Source organism: Procambarus clarkii, chromosome 41 (genome assembly GCF_040958095.1).
Source record: "Procambarus clarkii isolate CNS0578487 chromosome 41, FALCON_Pclarkii_2.0, whole genome shotgun sequence".
Classification (NCBI taxonomy): domain Eukaryota; kingdom Metazoa; phylum Arthropoda; class Malacostraca; order Decapoda; family Cambaridae; genus Procambarus; species Procambarus clarkii.
In genome coordinates, this window is record NC_091190.1 from 34141147 (window position 1) to 34148665 (window position 7519).

A 7519-nucleotide genomic window follows, 5' to 3' on the forward strand; every position below is an offset into this window, starting at 1 on the left:
CACATGTGAGGAACACAAATGCGAACAAGCCTGAATGGTCCCCAGGACAATATGCAACTGAAAACTCACACCCCAGAAGTGACTCGAACCCATACTCCCAGAAGCAACGCAACTGGTATGTACAAGACGCCTTAATCCACTTGACCATCACGACCGGACAAAATGAGGTGATAGCCGAGGCTATTTGAACCACCCCACCGCCGGCACTCGGATAGTAATCTTGGGCATAGCATTTTACCAAATCACCTCATTCTTTGGGGCACACGTGAGGAACACAAATGCGAACAAGCCTGAATGGTCCCCAGGACAATATGCAACTGAAAACTCACACCCCAGAAGTGACTCGAACCCATACTCCCAGAAGCAACGCAACTGGTATGTACAAGACGCCTTAATCCACTTGACCATCACGACCGGACAAAATGAGGTGATAGCCGAGGCTATTTGAACCACCCCACCGCCGGCACTCGGATAGTAATCTTGGGCATAGCATTTTACCAAATCACCTCATTCTTTGGGGCACACGTGAGGAACACAAATGCGAACAAGCCTGAATGGTCCCCAGGACAATATGCAACTGAAAACTCACACCCCAGAAGTGACTCGAACCCATACTCCCAGAAGCAACGCAACTGGTATGTACAAGACGCCTTAATCCACTTGACCATCACGACCGGACAAAATGAGGTGATAGCCGAGGCTATTTGAACCACCCCACCGCCGGCACTCGGATAGTAATCTTGGGCATAGCATTTTACCAAATCACCTCATTCTTTGGGGCACACGTGAGGAACACAAATGCGAACAAGCCTGAATGGTCCCCAGGACAATATGCAACTGAAAACTCACACCCCAGAAGTGACTCGAACCCATACTCCCAGAAGCAACGCAACTGGTATGTACAAGACGCCTTAATCCACTTGACCATCACGACCGGACAAAATGAGGTGATAGCCGAGGCCCCAAAGAATGAGGTGATTTGGTAAAATGCTATGCCCAAGATTACTATCCGAGTGCCGGCGGTGGGGTGGTTCAAATAGCCTCGGCTATCACCTCATTTTGTCCGGTCGTGATGGTCAAGTGGATTAAGGCGTCTTGTACATACCAGTTGCGTTGCTTCTGGGAGTATGGGTTCGAGTCACTTCTGGGGTGTGAGTTTTCAGTTGCATATTGTCCTGGGGACCATTCAGGCTTGTTCGCATTTGTGTTCCTCACGTGTGCCCCAAAGAATGAGGTGATTTGGTAAAATGCTATGCCCAAGATTACTATCCGAGTGCCGGCGGTGGGGTGGTTCAAATAGCCTCGGCTATCACCTCATTTTGTCCGGTCGTGATGGTCAAGTGGATTAAGGCGTCTTGTACATACCAGTTGCGTTGCTTCTGGGAGTATGGGTTCGAGTCACTTCTGGGGTGTGAGTTTTCAGTTGCATATTGTCCTGGGGACCATTCAGGCTTGTTCGCATTTGTGTTCCTCACGTGTGCCCCAAAGAATGAGGTGATTTGGTAAAATGCTATGCCCAAGATTACTATCCGAGTGCCGGCGGTGGGGTGGTTCAAATAGCCTCGGCTATCACCTCATTTTGTCCGGTCGTGATGGTCAAGTGGATTAAGGCGTCTTGTACATACCAGTTGCGTTGCTTCTGGGAGTATGGGTTCGAGTCACTTCTGGGGTGTGAGTTTTCAGTTGCATATTGTCCTGGGGACCATTCAGGCTTGTTCGCATATATATATATATATATATATATATATATATATATATATATATATATATATATATATATATATATATATAATTTCTTGTTGATAGTGCAACAGTGTATGTAGACTTCATCTACTTGAGGAGGTTGATAGTATCAGGTGGTGAACCAGGAGATAGGATACCACTTGATAAGCTGATGATAGAGTTCTGATAGTGTTGGAGTGCAACCTGACTGAAATAGTATAGAGTGTGGGATTCATTATTATTATATGTGTGTATGTATTGTATATGTGCTTTGTCCAGTAAATGTATTCCAATTTGCTGGTGTTTGCCCTTGTCCTAGTGAGGCTTCCCATGAAATAGTACAGAAGAAGAGAGAGAGAGAGAGAAAGAACCAAGAACCACTGCTGTGGACAGGGTAGAAGGTAATACTAATAAGTCAAAAGGGGATTGAGGAGATCATATCACCTAAGGAGAGAGCGGGGAGTCACAGCGGCTTGAGTGGGTGTGTACACGTGACAACGAGGCTAAGTATTGGAGCCGCATCCCCTAAACGTGTGACATTGAGCCCCCTCTCCAAGAGCCAGAAGCGCCCAGGGTGATCTCCTGGTAAATTATAAACACTCTACCGAGTTGTGGGTTGGGTTGTCCGTAGAGAAGGATCAACGACGACAACACCACCAACACACACAACTATAATAGTTGCAGTCCATCAGTGAGGCACATGTGGCTGCTACAGATGTGTTGCAGTCCATCAGTGATGCACATGTGGCTGCTGCAGATGTGTTGCAGTCCATCAGTGAGGCACATGCGGGTGCTGCAGATGTGTTGCAGTCCATCAGTGAGGCACATGTGGCTGCTGCAGATATGTTGCAGTCCATCAGTGAGGCACATGTGGCTGCTGCCGATGTGTTGCAGACCATCAGTGAGGCACATGTGGCTGTTGCAGGTGTGTTGCAGTTCATCAGTGAGGCACATGTGGCTGCTACAGATGTGTTGCAGTCCATCAGTGATGCACATGTGGCTGCTGCAGATGTGTTGCAGTCCATCAGTGAGGCACATGCGGGTGCTGCAGATGTGTTGCAGTCCATCAGTGAGGCACATGTGGCTGCTGCAGATGTGTTGCAGTCCATCAGTGAGGCACATGTGGCTGCTGCCGATGTGTTGCAGACCATCAGTGAGGCACATGTGGTTGTTGCAGGTGTGTTGCCGTCCATCAGTGAGGCACATGTGGCTGCTGCAGATGTGTTGCAGTCCATCAGTGAGGCACATGTGGCTGTTGCAGGTGTGTTGAAGTCTATCAGTGAGACACAGGTGGCTGCTGCAGGTGTGTTGCAGTCCATCAGAAAGGCACATGTGGTTGCTACAGATGTGTTGCAGTTCATCAGTGAGACACATGTGGCTGCTGCAGATATGTTGCAGACCATCTGTCAGGTAAATGTGGCTGCTGTAGGTGTGTTGCAGTTCATCAGTGAAGCACATGTGGCTGTTGCAGGTGTGTTGCAGTCCATCAGTAAGGCACATGTGGCTGTTGCAGGTGTGTTGCAGTTCATCAGTGAGGCACAGGTGGCTGCTGCAGGTGTGTTGCAATTCATCAGTGAGGCACATGTGGCTGTTGCAGGTATGTTGCAGTCCATCAGTGAGGCACATGTGGCTGCTGCAGATGTGTTGCAGTCCATCAGTGAGGTCAATGTGGCTGCTGCAGGTGTGTTGCAGTTCATCAGTGAAGCACATGTGGCTGTTACAGGTGTGTTGCAGTCCATCAGAGAGGCACATATGGCTGCTGCAGATATGGTGCAGTTCATCAAGAAGGCACATGTGGCTGTTGCAGGTGTGTTGCAGTCCATCAGTGAGGCACAGGTGGCTGCTGCAGGTGTGTTGCAGTTCATCAGTGAGGCACATGTGGCTGTTTCAGGTGTGTTCCAGTCCGTCAGTGAGGCACAGGTGGCTGCTGCATGTGTGTTGCAGTTCGTCAGTGAGGCACATGTGGATGTTGTAGGTGTGTTACAGTTCATTAGCGAGGCACATAAGGCTGCTGCAGGTGTGTTGCAGTTCATCAGCGAGGCACATAAGGGTGCTGCAGGTGTGTTGCAGTCCATCAGTGAGGCACAGGTGGCTGCTGCAGGTGTGTTGCAGTTCATCAGTGAGGCACAGGTGGCTGCGGCAGGTGTATTTCCTGTATTAAGAGTAATAATTGACTAACGCTACTAATACGTAGTTTAGTATTGTAGAATTTACTGTATTAGGTTGTGGAACATCATGTAATTTCTCCTAGAATTGTGTAGTGTTGCGTCAGCCACCCACGGAGGATAAAATTTCCACATACCTGTAGATCTAACACCAATGTAACCATTTACTTTCCTTTATTAGGAATAATAATTTAGTAATAGGTTTACTTTTAGTATACAATAGTTTACTGGAATTTCTTTACCCAGCTTAATCGCTGTTCCAGTAAATCATATCATAATCTAACATCATTTCCACCACCAAGCCCGTATTGTTTTATTTGTGCCGTCTACATTAACTGACGTGCACTGTGAGAATTAAACATCAGCACATAAAATATTTATCTTAATCATCAAGAGTGTTCATACACGCCCCCTTCCCTATTTAGCGTTAATAAATAAATATAATTTATGCTCGAATCCTCACGGGGAGCTATTGCGCATGCGCGACTTTGGGGAAGGAGAGAAAGAGAGGACTCTCGCTATATTTGCGATCAACAAGTGGTGCTCCGTAAGCGGTCCAAAATCTTCTCATCCAACCGGCATCCGAACATCTTTAGATGCCAGATTGAGGACGCAGCTTCCCAGAATCACGGACACCAGTTCGGCAGGCATTTTTACCTCATTTGTTCTATTTAACGAGCTCTTAAATAAGATCATGTAGGTGCCATGTCGTTATGATGTGGGCGTATAAAATAATCTCATGTAAGTGCAGCTCTTTCCCCTCCAAATATTTAGATATTACCGTATATGTGTGTGAATACTAGTTTGGAGGTGGAAATTACGGGATTATCATTATTGCAGCATGGTGCAACACCCTGAGGAAGCGTGTGACCGCCATACCCTCACGTGCGCCAACTTAACACTATCTCAAACTGTTTCCAGCCAGACGTACAGTGGACTGCATCAACGTCCTCTGTCACAGCTGAGACATAATCAGTTTTCATTGTGTCATAGTAGTTTATTATTTAGAGTCCATATCCATATATATATCTACATGTCTGATACTGCCAGTTATGCATTATTAATCTTCATATGGCAGTAGTATTTTGCATTATACATTTTACTCATTATTTATGTGTGCATATATTATAATTATTATTATTGCATAATATATGTTCCACATAGATTAATCTTATAGAATACCCCCCCCCCCCAAATTGTGTCATGGGAGGCTGGCTCTAGAATTATATAATTTACAGTCATTGCTTAATTAATAGAATTTATTCATATAATCATAGATCTATAAGCCACTGATTTCTCATTTAATTACTCATTCTGGTCCTTCGAGCTATCTTAGAATTTATCATTATTTTACATTCACATCATTATACATTTTCTTAGTATTATACTGGAGCCAGATTTCCCCACATCACATGTGGCTGCTGCAGATGTGTTGCAGTCCATCAGTGAGGCACATGTGGCTGTTGCAGGTGTGTTGCAGTCCATCAGAAAGGCACATGTGGTTGCTGCAGATGTGTTGCAGTCCATCAGTGAGACACATATGGCTGCTGCAGATATGTTGCAGACCATCAGTCAGGTAAATGTGGCTGCTGCAGGTGTGTTGTAGTTCATCAGTGAAGCACATGTGGCTGCTGCAGATGTGTTGCAGTCCATCAGTGAGGCACATACGGGTGCTGCAGATGTGTTGCAGTCCATCAGTGAGGCACATGTGGCTGCTGCAGATGTGTTGCAGTCCATCAGTGAGGTAAATGTTGCTGCTGCAAGTGTGTTGCAGTTCATCAGTGAAGCACATGTGGCTGCGGCAGGTGTGTTGCAGTCCATCAGTGAGGCACATATGGCTGTTGCAGGTGTGTTGCAGTCCATCAGTGAGGCACATGTGGCTGCTGCAGATGGGTTGCAGTCCATCAGTGAGGTAAATGTTGCTGTTGCAGGTGTGTTGCAGTTCATCAGTAATGCACATGTGGCTGCTGCAGGTGTGTTGCAGTCCATCAGTAAGGCACATGTGGCTGCTGCAGGTGTGTTGCAGTTCATCAGTGAAGCACATGTGGCTGCTGCAGGTGTGTTGCAGTCCATCAGTGAGGCACATGTGGCTGCTGCAGGTGTGTTGCAGTTCATCAGTGAGGCACATGTGGCTGTTGCAGGTGTGTTGCAGTCCATCAGTGAGGCACATGTGGCTGCTGCAGGTGTGTTGCAGTTCATCAGTGAGGCACATGTGGCTGCTGCAGGTGTGTTGCAGTCCATCAGTGAGGCACATGTGGCTGTTGCAGGTGTTTTGCAGTCCATCAGTGAGACACATGTGGCTGCTGCAGGTGTGTTGCAGTCCATCAGTGAAGCACATTTGGCTATTGCAGGTGTGTTGCAGTCCATCAGTGAAGCACATGTGGCTGCTGCAGATATGTTGCAGACCATCAGTGAGGTAAATGTGACTGTTGCAGGTGTGTTGCAGTTCATCAGTGAAGCACATGTGGCTGCTGCAGGTGTGTTGCAATCCATCAGTGAGGCACATGTGGCTGTTGCAGGTGTATTGCAGTCCATCAGTGAGGCACATGTGCCTGTTGCAGGTGTGTTGCAGTCCATCAGTGAGGCACATGTGGCTGTTGCAGGTGTGTTGCAGTTCATCAGTGAGGCACATGTGGACGTTGCAGGTGTGTTGCAGTCCATCAGTGAGGCACAGGTCGCTGCTGCAGGTGTGTTGCATTTCATCAGTGAGGCACATGTGGCTGTTGCAGGTGTGTTGGCGTCCATCAGTTAGGCACAGGTGACTGTTGCAGGTGTGTTGCAGTTCATCAGTGGGGCACATGTGGCTGTTGCAGGTGTGTTGCAGTTCATCAGTGAGGCACATGTGGCTGTTGCAGGTGTGTTCCAGTTCATCAGTGAGGCACAGGTGGCTGCTGCAGGTGTGTTGTAATTCATCAGTGAGGCACATGTGGCTGTTGCAGGTGTGTTGGCGTCCATCAGTTAGGCACAGGTGACTGTTGCAGGTGTGTTGCAGTTCATCAGTGGGGCACATGTGGCTGTTGCAGGTGTGTTGCAGTCCATCAGTGAGGTAAAAGTGGCTGGTGCAGGTGTGTTGCAGTTCATCAGTGAAGCACATGTGGCTGTTGCAGGTGTGTTCCAGTTCATCAGTGAGGCACAGGTGGCTGCTGCAGGTGTGTTGTAATTCATCAGTGAGGCACATGTGGCTGTTGCAGGTGTGTTGGCGTCCATCAGTTAGGCACAGGTGACTGTTGCAGGTGTGTTGCAGTTCATCAGTGGGGCACATGTGGCTGTTGCAGGTGTGTTGCAGTCCATCAGTGAGGCACATGTGGCTGTTGCAGGTGTGTTGCAGTCCATCAGTGAGGTAAAAGTGGCTGGTGCAGGTGTGTTGCAGTTCATCAGTGAAGCACATGTGGCTGTTGCAGGTGTGTTCCAGTTCATCAGTGAGGCACAGGTGGCTGCTGCAGGTGTGTTGTAATTCATCAGTGAGGCACATGTGGCTGTTGCAGGTGTGTTGCAGTCCATCAGTGAGGCACATGTGGCTGCTGCAGATGTGTTGCAGTCCATCAGTGAGGTAAATGTGGCTGCTGCAGGTGTGTTGCAGTCCATCAGTGAGGCACATGTGGCTGTTACAGGTGTGTTGCAGTCCATCAGAG